General features: G+C 39.7%; 1 non-coding gene across 1 annotated transcript; it reads right to left on the reverse strand.

Annotated features, from left to right (window-relative positions):
- Positions 1-14,412: 14,412 nt before the first annotated feature.
- On the reverse strand, positions 14,413-14,547 carry LOC132481059 (small nucleolar RNA SNORA70). The gene has a single exon (XR_009530764.1). It is a non-coding gene; the product is annotated as a small nucleolar RNA SNORA70 (small nucleolar RNA).
- Positions 14,548-15,027: the final 480 nt, after the last annotated feature.

Raw genomic sequence — 15,027 nt, forward strand, 5'->3', positions numbered from 1 at the left:
GGTCCGCAAAGTATTCTGTAGGTTCTCAACCTCTGAATTTAAATCAGGCAAAGATCTAAAGGTCGTGTTAGCACACTTCTCTAAGGGCCTCCCATTACATTCAAAATAGAATCGTAACTCCTTGCAGACCCCATGAGGCCTTCCTGAGCCTTCCTGTCCCCTAGACTCATCTGCCCATCTCTGGGCAGCCACATCATCCATCCCTTGAAGGAACCCAGGCAGCCTTCTGCCTGGAGGCTTCCCCCAAACCTCTTCATGACTCTATTCCAGTAGGGGATTCTCAGAGAGGCCACCCTGCTCACCTTCCCCATCACATCCAGCTCCCTCACCTGCTTTCATTTTCATCATGGCATCTGGGGCCAGAGCTCAGATGGGACACTGCCACTTACCAGTTCTGTAATCTTGACCAAGTCACCTAACTTCTCTGTGCCCCAATCTGTTCGTCTAAAATGAGAGATCATAGTACTGTCTGGTACCATGGATGTAAGGATTCAACAAGGCAACACCTGTAGAAAAGGGCTTAGAATGGCATTTGGCAGAGAAAAAACACTCAAGAAGTGTTGGCCGTTATTATTTTTATGATTATATTTATATAATATTTAATTACATAATTTGTATAATATACATTTAATTTGTAATAATAATTATCAGTAGTCTATTATTCCTGGCGAACCAGTGCAGAAGCTTGCACACAGCTTAACCTAACGATTGAACAGTAGGGTCCCAACATGCGTTCCATATCCTGCCAGCTAAGTGACACACAATTATGTGTAAGTGCTGAATATTTTCTTTTTATAAATGTATGGCCCACAACTTCGTTATCTCCTGCAGCACTTTTTAAAGGTAAGGTATATTTGGCAAAAGTAACTAACAATAGTGTGCCTAACTTAAGTCAAGAACCCCTTGCGTGACTGGTCCCCATTGTTCCAAAATTCTGGGTGAAATATGATTTTATTTGCTATGGAATTCACAAGGGCATTGTGGAAGGACAATTTACCAGTCCACAGAGCTGGTGACTTCATGCCCGATGCCCAGGATGCCACAGAGCCCTGGCACTTGAGAGAGGGTCATGATAAATGGACCTCTTTTGTTTATGTAACTTAAATCAGGGCATTCTCTCCAAGGTAGGAGAGTTCCTTCCAAATTATCTTTAGGAAAAAAAAATAGTTCTTTATATGCAGTGTTCACTTCTCTTAAGGGAATAGGATCTTTTCTAAGTGGAATTTGTTTCCAGAAATTAGTGCTGAGACTCTGTTAAACTGAGTTCAATATTCTGTTTCAATCCTGATGTAAAATCCTAACTTAGAAAGAATATGTTTTATGAACTGAGACATGGATGACCCAAAGGATGCAATAAATTGAGTCAGTGATTCAGCATTCATAAAGAAGCAAACAGTGTGGGGTTTTAAAGCCTTAGATACCTTATCTTTGTTTAGAAATAAAATCAAGAGGTCTCAGAAGTATTCTGTTGGTTTGGGGAGGGCTGGAAAGAGGAAGCTGAGTCCTGGGTTCACCTCCGGAAATTCCAGATTCATCCATTGGAACCCAGTTCGCCACAAGCAAGTCCTTGGTCAGGCATTTCTGGGCATTGACATGTCCAGTGTTTTTTCAGCTTGTCCCTGTACACTAAGCATGTACTGACCACCTACTATACATGGAGAACTGTTCCGTGTGCTGGGGAAACAGTGGTAAATGAGAGTCCTAGGTGTCTTATAACAAATATTTCTTGACTACTTTCCAAGTGCCCAGGGCCGCTGTGCAGGGCCCAGGGATACAGCACTTCCCTCTGCTCACTCCCAGGTGGATGGACAACCAGTAAATGCATAAATGATGTAAAGTCACAAGTGACAGGTGACATGATGAAAATGAAGACAGATGAGGGCCTAGGAAGTGATGGGGGAAGGCAGGGAGGCCTCTCTGAGAATCCCCTCTGGAGACGGAGTCATGAAGAGGTGTGGGGGGACCCTCCAGGCAGAGGGTGGGTGGGCTCCTTTGAGGTGGCTGCTGTGGCTGGTGTGAGATGAGTGGCACAGAGATGGGTGGATGAGCCTAGGGGACAGGAAGGCTCAGATGGCAGTGGCTTCATGGGGTCTGCAAGAATTCTCTTTTGGTTGTGATGGGAAGTCCTTTGAAAAGGGTACTAACATGATCTTTATTTAGATCGTTGCTAGATTTAAATTCACAGGCCAAACAGGTTGGGAGCCTACAGCATACTTTAGGGACCACTCCTGCAGATGGGGGCCAGGGAGACAGGGGAGTCAGGAAGGGGAAGGGGGTGGGACGCCACAGGGAGGGGGAGGGGCATCGGCAGACACGAGCACTGGCCTGGCCTCCTGCCGAAGGTGGATGTTCCCTTGCATCATAGAGGAGAGCAGCCCCAGAGAGAGAGTGCATCAGCACACACATGGCACCAAATGAGGCTTTCCTCAGACCATTATGGGCATGTATGTGTCTGATATTTTTTCAGCTTGTCCCTGGACAGCAAACTCACATGCTCAAATTCTAGTGCTCAACGAGGACTCTAGAAATCCTGCCTGCCCAAACCCACAGGGTGGCTGAGGCCTTTGGATTTACCGGCAGCCACTATGGTCTTCCCTTCCCTTCATGGGCAGGGAACACATGTCCAAGTCCAGCTGTGTTTCTCTGCATGTTGAAATCTGAGTTTTCACAGGCATCAGGAGAGCGACCATGGCTGTGGGTGAGTAACATGCCCCTTGGCTTATCTTCCCACCTTTTCTTTACCCCGTGAGCCAGGGTGGCTCAGAGCAAGAGCAGGGGCAGAAAGGGACCATGCCCTTGGCTCTGCCCTGTGTGCCCTCATCAGTAGGGCTGTGCTGCAGGGCTGGGTGGCCCCTGGTTTCCAAAAGCAACAGTGTGCTGGCACTTTTCCTGTTCCTTGGCCTTTAGCAGAGACCAGCCACTGCGGGGGTGCTCACTGGAGGCCTCCCAGCACCCTGCGCCTGTGTTATTATGGCAACTTCAGAGTAGTAAATAAAAAGAACAAATGAAATAAAAACACAAAATGAAAAAATAATTAAAACAATAACTATTCCATTCATTCTGAGCACATCATCTAAGATTGCATTAGAAAAAACTACAATAAAAACATGCTTTTAATCTGATAGTAAAAAAGCCCAATAAAATAAAAATGAGCTCCATTAATGAAAATAATGGCTCTTACCCCAGCCAGTTTAAATGCTAAGCTTATGTGTTTTGGGGTTTGGGGGAGCTGAGGACTGTTTTTTTTCCCACAGCTGGTGATAGATTTGCTTTTGTTACATACTGGAGATGGCCCCCCGCTAATTAGTATTGCTTAATATAGAATCTTACCTTTTGTAAGAAGCCCAAAGAAATTGTGTAGGAAGACAACCAATTCCTGGGGAAATGGGTAAAAGAACTGCTCTACTTAAGGTTTGGACTTCAGTTAGGAACTCAGATAGGTAGCTGTATGTGTATGTGTGTGCATGTGTGTGTGTGTTTCTCTTTCTCCTTCCTTCTTTTGCTCTTAACCTCCTCCCCCCACCAGCCCTCCTCCTCATTACTTCAGTTTGCTTTTGACCCTTTTAGGGAATGACTTTAATTTACTTGCACATGACAGGTAAGTCCCACCTCAGACTCTTTTTGGGTGAAATGGAGGTATAAATAGATAAGGCCACAATAATAGGAGACCTCAGCAAGACCCTTTTCCTTGCTAGAAAAATTGAGCGGCTTTGCTCAGGACTTCCTCCTGCACCGTGCATCCCTGCATCTGGCATCCTGAATGGCCTTCCTTCCTCACAGTGGCCTTCTCCTGGGCTTTTCCCCCCATTCCTCTCTAGCACGTGTTATGGGCCGTAATTTGTAATTGCTTGTATGTTTATTTGCTTCATTTTGAATCTGTTGACTGTAGCTACAAAGGGAGAAATGACACCACTCACAGTCCATGTCTTGACCTCTGAAGACTTTGCTGAGAGCCAACCTCACCAAACTCAGGATGAAACTCATTCAAAGAAACTCTGTCCATTTAATCAACTCCTCTGCTGCCCTCCCAGGACCCTGATGCTATTACTACAAGTACTTATTTGTTCAAATGAATATTAACATTGTAATTTAGTACCTAATTATGCTTCTCTAGTCATAACTGGAAATGTGGTATTAAAATTCTTACATGCTCTTTGGCTATCAGCATGTACTTTTGTCAATATTCTGGAATGGCTGGAGATTTCTTTCATGTACAATCTTTGTGCTCATATCTCTCCCTGTCTCTGATCCTCCCTCGTCGCTACATATTTACTCTCTGCCGTTGCCAGCTGTGTTGAGCACTGTGGTCTTGCTTGAATGAAATAGGACGTCTAGAGTTCAGCTCCTTCCTAAAGAAGTGTGTGCATAGATGCTGTTCAAATGGCTTCATTTTTTGTCTGATAATAGTACCAGCCACAGAGCATAGATTTTAGGATTCCACTACTGGGAAAACCGTGCCTGCCACACATAAGTGCTCAATAAAGTTTGCCTAATTAATAATTCTCATCTTGTCTTGTATTTCTAGGCCGGTAACCCTCAGTCCTGGCTGCACATGAGAAAACCCGTATCTTTAAAAAATCCTCATGCCTGGTCTCATGTCAGAACGGTGAAATCCATGCCTCTATGAATGGGGTTTCCAGATGGTTCCAACAGGCAGGGAGGATTGAGATCCCTGCTCCAGGCAGAGCCAACGTATGAATGCTTTAAAGAGCCACTGTTCTCTCTATAATCAGTTCCAGTGTATAGCAGCCATTGGCAGATGATCGAAAAATTGGTTTCTGCTTGGAACTGTTCTGTGAACTGATTAGCCATATCCCTTTTAGTGGTGATGGAGAAAGGAATGTAGGCTTTATATTGGTAAAATTATTTTTGAAAAGAGATTTATCTATAAATATTTTAAAAGAATGTCCTAATAGAAATTATTTGCATCTGTAATGATATTTGTTGCTCTAACCTACAAGTGTTTTGTGCAAGTTCTCCCAGAAGGCAGGTCCCCCTGTTGGCATGGCTAGGTGTCCATCTACCAGGATGCAGATGGCTCATAACCAATAACCCTGCTGTTGAGAACACCATCTAGGCCTTCTGTTTTGAAAACATCTATGTGCAACTGGGAAACAAAAGAAACACAACAACTGGTACATCTAAGTCACCCTCTTAAAAAACATGCATTTTCTGACAATCATGTTTAGAGATAGATTTGCTGAGCAAAGAGGACCCATGTCCTTGAGGATCATGGGGTAGCAATGACCTTCTGTAGGCAGACTCCTTGCCTTACCAAGAATCTTCACCCATGTCCTTGTATGCCCTAGATAGCCCTCTTACCAAGGCAGAGTGAAATTCCTGAAACACTGAATGCAGCCTTGTTATCTTTACCCAGGAGCTGTAGCATCAGTTCAAATCAGAAAAGTGGATTGGGTTAAAGGCATCCCATGCATGAACCTTTGTATAATTTGAGCTGATTCTGCCCAGGGCCACACATCAGGAACAGTTTTATTTCTTCCTCACCAATCTGTATGCCATTTCTTGCCTTATTGCAGTGGCTACAATTTCCAGTACCCAGTTGAATGAATGGTGAGGGTGGACATTCCTGCCTTTCTTCCCTGTCTTAGAGGGAAGAGGTTTCTTTTTTTTGGTAACATAAATGGTTGTTGAGTTTTATCAAATGCCTTTTTTTTGCATCAGTTGATATGATCATGTGATTTTTTTTCTTTAGCATGTCGATATGGCAGATTACATTGATAGATGTTTGAATGTAGAACCTCTTGCATATCTGAAATAAATACAACTTAAATCCAACTTGATCATGTGTCTGATTCTTTCTTTTATAACACTGGTTCATTTGTCAATATTTTGTTGTGTGCTTAAAATCATAAGAAATAAAGTTTGTAATTGTCTTATTTTGTACTGTATTTGTGTAGTTCTAGTATCAAGGTAAATAAAATAAGTTTGGAGGTACTTATTCCTCTTCTATTTTCTGGAAAAGATTGTATAAAATTTTGTTAATTCTTCTTTAAGTATTTGGTAGGATTTTCCATTGAAACTGAGCATTTCTTTTTTAGAAAAACTGTAGTGACAAATTCAGTCTGTTTAATGGTTAGAGGACTAATTGGGTTGTCTATTTCAACTTGGTTTTGGTAGTTTGTGGTTTTAAAAGAATTGGTCCATTTCTTCTAATTTGATAAATTTCCGAGTGTAAAGTTGTTCATAGTATTCCGTTCTTATTCTTTTAATGGCTGTGGGATCTGTTGTAATATCCCATTTCATCCCTCATACTGATGATTTGTGTCCTCTCTTTTTTTATCTTGGTCGGTCTTGATAGAGGTTTATCATTAAAAAAAATTTTTTTAAAGAACAGCTTTTTGTTTTATTGATTTTTTTCTACTGTTTTCCTGTTTTCAGTTCATTGATTTCTGCTCTGATCTTTATTATTTCCTCCTCTTTGCTTGCTTTGTGTTTACTTTGCTTTTCCTTTTCTATTTTCTTGAGGCAGGAACTTAGATTACTGATTTGAGACTTTTCTTTTTTTCTAATGTATTTAGTGCTATAAATTTCTCTCTCAGTATTATTTTAGCTGCATACTACATATTTTGATATTTTATATATTAATTTTCATTCAGTTATATGTGTTTTAAATTTCTGTTGAGATTTCATATTTGACCCATGGAATATTTAGAAGTGTATTGTTTAATTTCCAAGTGTGAGGTCAGGGGAGAATTTTGTTGGCTTCTTGAAACAGAAAATTGCCAGGTTGACTTCTGAGCAGGTAATATGATATGAGCCTGGTAGGGTTTTATATACCTTTGATAAATCTAGATAAATACAGGAATACCTCTAATAGAAACATAAGGAAAACATTTGCTTCCTTTACTTCTTTGACACCTCTTAATTAGGAGCACTAGCAAATCTACTCATTTGGTCACACATTTTTTTCAAAGCATTTCTCATCATATTTTGAGCACTATACTCTGTACTCACATGCAGGATCTTCCTGAGCCCATGGTTCACAAATTCTGTCACTCACCATGTTACTGTCCCTCCCATTCTGTGGCCTACCCTGTTTACATAAATTACTGAAAACAGATCTTCTTATAGGGTGTGGATGGTGCAAGTCATGAGATGTGGTGGTACTTAGCCAGTGACTTGGAGATGTAACTATGTGAGCTACATCCACGACCAAACACAGACAGTTATTGAGTAAGATTATGATTACACCATCCTTTACTGAAAGTGGTTTCTTTTAGCTATAGATATTTAGATAATTGCCTCTGTTTTTCATTTAATGGGATGGTGACAATGTTTGGATGATGAGAAGGAGGAAGAGGAGATGATGTTCTGAGACTCTAAGTTCATGCCCTGCTCATATCCCTTATCTATCCATCCACTCATCTATTGATTTTTCGATCTATCTGTTCTTGGTGATCACACTTGCCAAGCTCATTATCACATTGGAATCTTTGCATTTGCTCTTCCTCTTTTTGGAAAGTTCTTTCTGTGATTTTTTTTCATGTGCTGGCTCCTTCTTGTCTTCTCTTCAACAAAGTATTTCCTAATCATTCTATCTAAAAGAATTCCCTTTTAGTTATTATTACATTATCTTGTTTTCTCTTTTAAGATACTTTTCACTCTTTGAAATTGTCTTATTTATTTTTATCCACTTATTTATTTTCAGTCTTCCTTGCCAGAATACAAGTTCCATGAAGGCAGAGATATTATCTATTTTGTTTCCCAGTATATTACCAACACCTGATCAACATCCATACAGCTGACAATTCATACATACAATTATTTATTAATTAAATTAATAAATGTTAATTTTCTGACAATATAAGCTAGTGATTAAAAGTGCAGACTCTGCAGCCAGACTGTCTGCATTTAATTCTATGTATACAAACTTGGGAATAGCATGCAATGACCTTGGGCAAGTTATTTATCATTTCTGTGCCTCAGTGGCCTCATGAAAGGAAAAATGGTATGACATGAGAATAGTACATAACTCAAACTTATCGTCATCAGGAGAATTAAATGAAATATAAATTAAAAAAAGGTACAGTGCCTAAAATAGCATCTGGAAACTCTATGCATTTAAAAACCACCACTACTACTAAATAATAGCCAAGGGCTATTTTTGGAAAATAAAGTAAAAAACAAGAAATACAACAACAACAAAAGAAAACAATTCCTACATCGAATTTTAAATGTAATGAGTACTTCTGAGAGGCTCTCAAATCCTAGTTAGGTACTCATGAAGAAAACAAGCCATTAGACTTGACCACATCACTAACTGTCTTGGTGATCTTGAGCTCATTCAGAATCTTCCCTGAGTCTTTTTTTTAAACTGAAGTATAGTTGAGTTACAATGTTGTGTTAATTTCTGCTGTACAGCAAAGTGATTCAGTTATACATACATATATATATATATATATATACATTCTTTCTTATATTCTTTTCCATTATGGTTTATCACAGGATACTGAATATAGTTCCTTGTGCTGTACAGTAAGACCTTGTTGTTTATCCATTCTATATATAATAGTTTACATCTGCTAACTCCAAACTCCCACTTCATCCCTCCCCACCACCCCCTTGGCAGTCACAAGTCTGCAGAATCTTCTCTGAGTCTTAATCCCTCATATAGGAAGATTAAGGTTTGGAGTAGAGAATCCCTAGGGAGCTCCCAGATTTAATTTTTTTTAATCTCCACTTTCCAGATGCAAGTGGTTGAAGATTCCCCACTACCTTGTGTCTGGCTCTGGGCTGGTCCTGTGTAGGAAGGAGAGTCTGGGCTGCAATGAGGCCCCTGAGGACAACTGCACCTGCCTCTGCATGGGGCCTCTCAAAAGCAGACCTCCCAAACCTGTCACTGTGCCAGACCCCATGACTGCAGAGAACCACAGCATGGAAAGTGACCTCAGCCTTTTGACAGTCTGGCCCCAAAGCTCACTGCCAAGCCCCATATGCCAGCCATTTGGTAGCCACCCCACAGGTGCAACCTTTGTTGTGATGAGTGAGTTGGGTGAAAAGCATAGCCCCATGCACACACAAGGCACTAATGATAATAATTAATAAGCCCCTGGCAATTATACCCAATGATGTGCAAGGTCAGGATGACATGCACTGTCAGTCAACGGTGGTACTGGAGAAAGGGTGAGTGGCAGAGCCAGGAGTGAGTACCACCTACTGCAGGATTAATCGCCCATCAGAGAAGGACTGTCACTCACTCTCGCCAGGCCCAGGGTGCAGTATTGTGAGGCCTGTCAGTTTCCCTGGACCGGGAGACAGGAGGTGTCTGATGGTGACAACCTGTGCAGTGGAGCTGGCTCAACCCTCCCTCCACTCAAGGCCCCAAGCCCCCATGCTTGAGCTTGTGAGAGAGCACATCCACCCAGGCAAGGAGCAGCCTCCCTCAGTTTTTGATAGCACAGAGGGGGTCAGCACTGCTTTCCCTGGAGGGTTTTCCAGGGGGACAAGGGAGACAAGCATAAGATGCTGAAGATGTGGCCAGCCCACAGACTCCTAGCTCCGTGTCAGAAGTCCTAAGTCCTGGTCCAGATCCCTCCTCCACTTGCTCATCCTGAGACTTTAGAAACTCATATAATCTCACTGTGGTGGGATGCTATTGCCGAGCATTAACTAATTTCTTTTATAAACAGCCCCAGCAATTTCTTCCATTCTCCATCGCAGGTCCTTCACCCACTCACCATGTACACCCAGGCCAAGAATTCTAAGGCACACACAAACAGTTATTTATTTATTTATTTTTTAGTGTTTGAGCTTCCAAGGGTCAATGTTTTGACCTAAAAATAAGTGTAGAAGAGTACTCTAGAGTGGAGGAGGGGACCGCTCTCCCCAGGCTGAGCGAGAGAGCTCTGTAGAAAGGTCAGGGCATCCATCCTCTTCTTCTGGGCTGAGCAGAACCTCCAGGTTTGTTGGAGGATCTGAGAGCAGAGGATCTCCAGGCCTTGCAGGATCTGTAAAGTGGAAGGTCCGGAGTGGTCCCACACCTTGACAAGTGTTGATTGCAGTGGAGCAAGCCTGGTAGCCAGGTGATTTCAACAAAGAGGCAGACTCCCAGCTTCCTGGCACCGGAAGTGAAGGGGAGACGAAGCAGAACACAGGGCTTCTACTGGAGTTGACTCATGCACCTGTTCTAATGTTTATTATCTGGGTTATATCTTCTGCAAATTTTCTCTTCATGACTCCTCATTTTTTTTCAAATTTGCTTGTTTGTCTTTTTCTAATTAGTTTGCGTGAATTTTTGTATGGTATGGAAAGTAACCTTATTATAAATATTATTTTCTAGCTCTATCATTTGTATGTTGACTTGTATTTTGCCAAACAAATGTCTTATATTTATATAGGGTTAGATATAACTCCCTTTACTTTTTTAATAAAATGTAAATAAGAATATTTTATTTATTTACTTTAGGAAAAAAAATAAGATATAAGTAATAAGTAAGAATGAGTTTCCATTCTTATTTATTATTTAGGAAGGCGATATTAACCCCTGGATTGTGTGAACAGTCTTCTGATTTTCTGGTAAAATTTCTTTCTTATTTGAACCTTTTATCTAGTTGAAATTTATTTTTTGCCTATGGTTATTGGATAAAAGTCTTTTAAAATTTTATTCCATATGGATAACCAGTTTTGCCAATATTATTGATTAAATTGTCCATTTTTCCACACTGAATAAAACACTATCTTTGTCAAATATAAATTTCATATAGATAGGGATCAAATTCTGGATTTTTAATTAATTTCCATGAATCTATTTGTTTATTCATATGTCAATATTATGTTGATTTTTGTTGTAATGGCTTTTGAGAAGATTCTGGTAAGTCATAAAGTAAGTACCCACTCACTTTCCCCCCACATTTTGGGAGCAAGTTTTAGGCATATTCTTCTATGGGAATTCAAGGGTTATGAAGGGTTAGCCTTTTGGAATTCTACTTGGAATTGCATTAAATTTATAAATTAATTTTAGAAGAATTGGTATATATATCTATCTATCATCTATCTGTCTATATCTTCCCATCCAAGAGCCTGGTACAACTTTCTAGACATTTGGCTTCATTTTACTCTTTTTATTACAATTTAAAATTTGTGTCATATGTGTCTTGTGGCTTTCCTGTTAAATTTATCCTTTAGTGTTTTGTCTTTTTTGTTGTATTGTGAATGGAATAATTTTTACTTAATTCTATTCTAAGTGCTTAGTACTAAGTAAAGTAGCTATTTATTTTTACATATTTAGCTTATATATAGTTACCTTACAATTGTCTCATCACTTCTAGTGGGTTTTTTTCTTCTTACTTGTTGAAATATTGTGAGTTGTCTAGGTATACAATCGGCAAAAAGATAAATTTGTGTGTATATTCCAATGTTTGTAGCCATTATTTTAACTTTTTGTTTTGCACTTTCTAGAAGTGCCCTATCCTGTATGGTAGCCATGGCCACATCTGGCTATTAGAATTTAAATTAACAAAACTAAAATTCAGTACCTCAGCCACACTAGCCACATTTTAATTGCTCAATAGTCACATATGACAGTGGCTATCATATTGGATAGCACAGAATAGAGAATATTTCCACCACTGCAGAAATTTCTATTAGCACCATGCTAGGGCAAGAGAAATGTATAATAATAATATTTATAGTGGTGACTTCTGTATAATTCTTTTTAAAATAAGTTTATTTATTTTATTTTATTTATTTTTGGCTGCTTTGCGTCTTTGTTGCTGCATGTGGGCTTTCTCTAGTTGTAGAGAATGAGGGCTGCTCTTTGTTGCAGTTCACGAGCTTCTCATTGCGGTGGCTTCTCTTATTGCAGAGCACAGGCTCTAGGCGTGCAGGCTTCAGTTGTTGTGGCTTGCAGGCTGTAGTGCGCAGGCTCAGTAGTTGTGGCTTGCGGGCTGTAGAGTGCAGGCTCAGTAGTTGTGGCACACGGGCTTAGTTGCTCCACAGCATGTGAGATCTTCCTGGACCAGGGATTGAACCTGCACTGGCAGGTGGATTCTTAACCACTGCACCACCAGGGAAGTCCCACTTCTGTATAATTCTTGATTTTAATTGAAATGTTTTACTATTTTTCTACTTAAATTCATTCAGTAGTAGTCAAGGGAATGCAACTTAGATTAATGATGAGATTTTATATGAAAAAAAGGTCTTCTAATATCAACTAACTTTGGTAGACATGAGGAAAAAGGATACCCTTATAGTTGCTGGTGAAGATGTGAAGTGTTATAACCTTTTGGGAAAGCGGTCTGGCAACATTTAAAAATATACATGCTATTCAACCCTGTGATTATCCTCTTGTAAAATGACCCCTTAGAACTGAAAGGACTTATACATAAGGACAGACAAGTGTACAGGAGTGTTACAGTATTGTTTGCACTGGTCATAAATTGAAAACAGAGCAAATTTTGCAACCAGAATGGCTAAAGAAAGTGAGGTATGGCTTCACCATGGCATAGCATGCAGCCATTGACAACAAAGAACTGGAGCTATGTTCAGTGACTTTGAGGAATTGCTACGAGGTATTGTTGAGTAGGAAAAATAAAATGCAGAAAAGTGTGTAAGATACACCATTTTTGTATATCAGACAATGAAAAATGCTCCAAAGAGTAGATGCATATGAACAGGTATAAACATGTAAATAGGATTATAGAGAATCCTTTGTATAATAAGTATGTATAGAATTATATGAGTATGGAGAACCTTGTAGGTTGTTAGCATGGGTTACCTGGCAGAGCAGACATGGGGTGTGGTGTTGTAAGAGTATGAGTGACGGGAGGGCATAAGTAATATTATTTATGGAAAGAATGTATGCATATATGTGTATGGGTAAAGAAAATCTATAAATGAAAAGATGATTCCAAGGGTTAATAATGGTCATTTCAATGTTATGTGACTTCAGATGACTCCTACTTTTTTTTGTGATTTTATATATTGTTGAATTCTATACAGAGAACAAGTAAGGCAAGTTAGAAAAAACAGAACTCTTTTATTATGGAACCCTCCCCTCAAATGCTTAGTGCAATGCCTGGCACATCACTATGTGCAGAGAAAACAAAACAAACAAACAAATAAACAAACAAAAAACCCCAAAGGTTGAAAAGATTTGTGTTTTTGATAGCATTCTTGGTGATGAAATTGGTCTGTGTTCCAAAGTTAGGTAAATATTTACTTTATTTCCTGATATTAAAAAATTAAATATTTCACATTATTTAATCCAGTTAATTTCAGTAGAGATTTAAAAAAATTAAACCCATCTTTTTCCATCTTAGATGCATAAAAATCTCTTCATTTATTGTATGTATATATTTTTAAAATATATTAATTTTTGAAAATTAATTAAATAGAATTTAACATTATTTTTGAATTACATCCTCTCTTCTGAGAAGTTCTTGTAAAGTTTCCTTCTCCTTTCTTTGAAACATGCCCATCGCCCACAACAAAATAAACACACACATACACACACACACACATACCCATACACACATACACAATCCAGATTGAAAATTATTAGTCAAAGGTGCGGAGTAAAAGCAATTTCCCCTCATTATTGTCTTTTTCTTAACTTTCTCTGGCATTATCAGTAATTTATTTTTCCAGATAAATTTTAAAATCATTTTGTCAAATTTCATATCTACACCGCCCCCCCCCCCCGGAAATCTGTTAGGATTTTGTTTAAGACTGTACATTACATTTCAGATTTTGTTTACATTTACATTTAGGATACATTTGTTTACATTTACATTTAGGATACTACATTTACATTTAGGATGCTACATTTACATTTAGGGTAAAATTACATTTAGGATTCTGTTTAGTTCAGTACATTAATTTGGAAAGAATTAGCATCTTTAAAATGTTCTGTTGTCTTGTCCAGAAACACAAGGTTTACATTTTTCCTTTAAAAAATCTTATACGTTTTCTTTACATATTTCTTTTAAGACTCTTCTTTAAAATTCAGCATTTTTGTTTTTGTTTTTGACAGTAGGATTGAAAGTAAGATTTATTGGTGGGCATGAGTAAGGAGGGGACAGTACCAAAGCTCTCGGGAGTTCAGGGCCAGCCATGTGTCCAGAGGGCCATGACTAGGGATGTATTTGACCCCACAGCCATCCGGGATGAGCCGCTTTCTGCCACCATGTTTTCAAATTCATCCACATTAAACTTAGTAAATACCCACTTCTTGGAGATGTAGATCTTCTGGTAGCCAGGGAACTTGAACTCTGCCCTGCCTAGGGCCTCAATCATATGTTCCTTGTTCTGCAACTTCGTGCAGATGGACATTATGACTTGGCCAATGTGGACACTGACCACTGTGACCTGGGGCTTTCCAAAGGCACCTCGCATACCTGTCTGGAGCCTAGATTGGGGACAGCATGACAGTCATGAATGTCCACTGGAAAGGGCTATGTGTAAGGTCCCTTAGGACAACCTGTACAGGCCACAGGCTGCATGCACTACTGAGGAGGCTGCTGTTTGCAGCCTTTGTACACTGATTCCCCACGGGGAAAAGAGTACCTTCGGCTTAAGTGGCTGCAAAGAAAATTCATGTTTACTGAGTGTACTTTACATACAGCAAAATTCACCTTTTTAGGTGAACAATTCTGCAGCTTTTGACAAACGTATGCAGTTGTGTAACCACCAGTGCAATCAAGATAAAGAATATTTATATCACTGCATAAAATGTCCCCATTCCCTTCTAGTCAACCCTTCTCCTTACTCTTATCCCTTTTGTTTTTCCCCTAGAATGTCATACAAATGGAGTCCTACAGTGTGTTTGCTAATGACCTCTTGATTATCTCTGTAGTTTGGGTGAAGCTAAGTCCATCTCCCTGGCTCACAGATGGGGGTTCAAGGATGCCAGCTGGGCCAGTGAGACTCAAACCCAGGACTTCTGTTGTAACTAGTGCAGAAGCTGAGCTCCCTTTCCACGGGCCTACTGAGCTCCTGGAAGACAAGCTTAGAGTTGCTGAAGGCCATCTTGCAAGGATGTGGGAAGAGGGTGCTCATGAACAAAGC

This window comes from Mesoplodon densirostris, chromosome 19 (genome assembly GCF_025265405.1).
Source record: "Mesoplodon densirostris isolate mMesDen1 chromosome 19, mMesDen1 primary haplotype, whole genome shotgun sequence".
Classification (NCBI taxonomy): Eukaryota; Metazoa; Chordata; class Mammalia; order Artiodactyla; family Ziphiidae; genus Mesoplodon; species Mesoplodon densirostris.